Here is a 4049-nt window from a genome sequence, read left to right as displayed (position 1 = left end):
TATCCTACATCCTCAGCACATTACACGTACATATGATACGCATATAAAACTATCTATATGTTTCTTGCACTGTAAATAGATTCTCCTTCATTTAAACCGCGTGCTCTGATATCTCATCATACGTGCAGACAGATACACAATATGTAATATATGTGAATATTTGTATGTATGTATGTATGTGTGTAGCTGTATGATTTCGAAATGGAATTTCAAGGCCCTCAAGCACCAAAATCTATAATCCGTCACCAACAACTGAAATTAGAAAATCGTCACAGAATTTTAACTGGAAGCGACATTAGGCTGTGGACTAGGAAATCACTGCAGCGTGAAATTGACAGATTATTTCCACGCCGTTTCTAATCGATAATTCGGAGAAATAAACGCTTTTAATTAATCTTTACGGACCGGTCGGTTCGCTGCTGTGCGTGGGACACGCTGAAGCAATGCAAAGTTTTTAACGGGATATTAGAGTTAAAAGAGAGCACACAAGATTAGGCACCTAGATGAGTTTGCTGACCAACCGGCCGTGCTTTATACGAAATAATGCTGCGTTGGTTCAGCATTCATTGCTCCTTGGGTTGTAAATCACTAAAGCTTCTTTTGAGATGTTGATCACAAACGATGAACCAGGAAACCGGGCGAAAAATTCCAGTTTCATGAACCTTAACGTGCATACACACACATACACATATATATACACACTCGAGATTTTACACAACACGCGGACATCGCTATTCCGAATGATTCGTCTACGAGCGCGGGCCCATGTACGCATGGACTCCGATCACTCTCTGCTGGGTTTTCTGACCAACTCTGTGGAAACAGGCTTCGCCTTAGGGAAGCAGTGCAGCGCAAATTCGCGTTTCATTAAACCACCAAATTTTTGCTGAAGCGCGAAAAGTCTACCAGACTGCCTGGAACAGAGGAAGAATCAACTGTGTGGAAGATAAGGTTTTTTGCCTGCTCGGCTTTAGTTTGTTGGACTTTGATACAAACTGGAGTGTACCTAGAAGCTTAACGGGGTATGAAGTAAAATCCTATAAATATCAGTTGCTCCACCATTTTGGCCACAAACGTATGTGTAGTTGAGCTGGTGTTCTATCCTTCTCTTATATCCCTTCTGCTAACAAAGTCTGTCTCGTTTACATTTTTCTTAGAGTGGTGAATTAACCATAAGAATGCAGAACTGAAGTTAGTAAATAAGCTTTAATCAAATATCCTTTAAAGTAGTAATGGGAACTCATTGTTACGGGACCTCAGCTTTTAACCCCTCGTCCTGTCCTCTGGGTTGGATTGGTTGAATAAGAGACTGTTTTCAAGCTTTTCGTCTGTGAAAACTAATACAGATATTTTTTGTTTCTTTTAAAAGGATAAAAGCTTTATCCTGTCGACTCCTGCCTGTGTAGTTTGTGGAACAAGGTAAGAATTTCCGACCGTTTAAGCTAGCTTTCGGGTGGTATTTGCAATCTTTCGTTGTACCAACGTTTCTACCAGCTTACCTTACTATCGCAGTTCGTCATAGTCAGATAAATATATTTAAATAAAGGGAGTCCAGATTTATCTTAATCACTATGTGTTTGCGGTGGTCGGTAACCTATTGTGTTCAAGTTACGACGATTTGTCATGTCAGATTTCCAATAGTAAAGTCTTACCTTGATTTGAACGTGGCCATATTTGATATATTTTTAATACCAGAAATCGAACGTCGCTATCTCGTAGATTAATGCGAAATCCAAAGAACCAGAGTTTTTAATAATTCGGGATTCTATAAGTTACGAAATATCCAGTTCGACTTTTACTTCTAAACATATGCTAATTCTTGCGATTAAAAAATACTTTACTTTTGAAAAAAAGGAAAACACGCGCATCTCGTTTGTTCGGTCACTCTTAAATACAAAGCTACGAAAGGGGCTATTTTTGTTATGTCCACCACGGGTATCAAAACCCATTTTTCTTTAGCGGTATAAGTCTTCAAACTTACCTCTGAGTCACCGAGGGGGAGGGGGTAGTGCAACTTTTAAAGTAAAACAACCAGAAACCGGAGAAGTTTGCGATTTCGGAAATCCTTTTAATCCCCTTGATACTTATTTTATTATCTATTAATAATTAGATGGATGTTAATTTTTAAATAACTGTTAGGTTTTTCTTCTTCAAGACAATAAAGAAAACTATCTTCTAAAAGTATCTTTAAGTAGTGCAACGAAACAAAGCACAAATATATACCGTTGTTATATAAAGTAGTGCAACGAAACAAAACACGAATATATACCGTTGGTATATAAAGTAGTGCAACGAAACAAAACACGAATATATACCGTTGGTATATAAAGTAGTGCAACGAAACAAAACACGAATATATACCGTTGGTATATAAAGTAGTGCAACGAAACAAAACACGAATATATACCGTTGTTATATAAGATCTGTTGAAGATTCGCGTTGTTTTCTTTATTGGGATTATTTTACTAGGATAAATCCGTTTAGAATGTAGAAAACTTCGTAATATCATATGTGGTGTAAGGGAAAGTATTATGCCACTATACGATCTTATGACAATGTTAATTAATTTAGTTTTGGTTTGATGGTAATGTTTGATATTGTCTCACACATTGTTTGAATGGATTCTGTAACTGTGATGGGCAAGTTACTTCAATATTGTTGTGATTAGTGTTACAACCTTGCTCACACTTCGAATGGATACTTCTCGTTTTGCTCTGCTATAATTTCTCTTGTTCTAATGAAAATACAGTCTTCGACACACTCGAAACTAAAATATTTTGTGCATTCGGAATGGAATATTCCCACATTAAAGTGTGATGTTATTTCTCTGACTGTGCTTAGTACTAATCTATGTGTACATCCCAGACGGATCTTCGATCCTAACTCTGTGTATTAACACATTCTTTAGTGACTGAGCATTTTTATTTTTATAGTCTGGATGGATTTTTTAATTTTACCACACTCTTCACTCTGTGAACGGGTTTTTCACTGACTATGATGCTACTTTGTGCATATCTTAATTTATTTATTTTACCGTAGTCAGTTCTGTACGCCTACAATATAAATCAGTTTATCATAATGGCATGTGAAATAATTACTTGGAAAATAACCTAGAAGGGCTTTCTTAATTAATATATTTTGTGCTAATTTTATATTGAGTTTTTAAAGTGTGACTTTCTCACGGTAGTTTAAAACCTTACGGGTGATAATGGTTGTGGAAACTACAGACAAGTTAGTGGTCACTTTATTAGAGCCACATGCACATATGCGATAACACTTCAAATACTTGAATATGCAAAACAGATTGGCCATATGATATGTCAGGTGATAACAGAATAGGAAATAATTTAACAGTTACACTGTAAGACAGTGCGCGAGAGCAAGAATAAGTAAGACTTCAGAGGGGCGTGACAGTGGGCACTCATCTAGCAGATGCTAATAAAAACCCTTTTTGTGACTAACTGTTTAAAGTTATATATTATCAAAGACTATTTAAAGTGACATTCGTCAAGAAAAACGTCTTCGTGATTGAAGAAAAAGATAGTTTATCCCATTCGACTTATTCCATCATAAATGATCATGATTCAGCCAGACACGCACAATGGGAAAAAACAACAACAACATTACAACAAATGCCATATTACAACCTTGACAGGCACATCAAATACTACTGATTACAAATTTGAGCAGAAAACATGTTTGAAATCATGATTAATTGTTGACAGTATATGGATGACAGGAAATATGTGAGATGTTCTGATGATATAGAAGAGCACATAGAAACCCGAATGAAACACTTAATCCTAATTGAGTTACACTAGAGTGTAAGGTGATATGTGTGCTGTAATGATGAGGAAAATGTTTTCGTGACATGGAAACTTTTTGATTCCTTGGAATAGTCGATAGCATCCAGACTGTATCGTGTATCTGAACTTTGATGTTGAGTTTCAACACCGATGAACATAGAAATGGTCAACCTGTACTTATGTCGTCCAAAATGGTGACGAAGTGCACGGCCTCTTTTTTTTTTTCGATTGCTGTGTAGTATA

At 36.4% G+C, this 4049-nt stretch overlaps 1 long non-coding RNA gene across 1 annotated transcript in view; it reads left to right on the top strand.

Annotated features, from left to right (window-relative positions):
- The first annotated feature begins 737 nt into the window (after positions 1 to 737).
- Positions 738 to 4049, top strand: part of LOC111086816 — a 92118-nt gene continuing 88806 nt past the window's right edge. Inside the window, exon 1 of the long non-coding RNA XR_002611528.1 lies at positions 738 to 1419. This is a non-coding gene — a long non-coding RNA (uncharacterized LOC111086816). The remainder of the gene's footprint in view (positions 1420 to 4049) is intronic.

The sequence above is a fragment of the Limulus polyphemus genome, unplaced genomic scaffold (assembly GCF_000517525.1).
Source record: "Limulus polyphemus unplaced genomic scaffold, Limulus_polyphemus-2.1.2 Scaffold52, whole genome shotgun sequence".
Taxonomy (NCBI): domain Eukaryota; kingdom Metazoa; phylum Arthropoda; class Merostomata; order Xiphosura; family Limulidae; genus Limulus; species Limulus polyphemus.
Note: the sequence above shows the minus strand (reverse complement) of the source record. Positions and strands in the feature narration are given on the sequence as shown.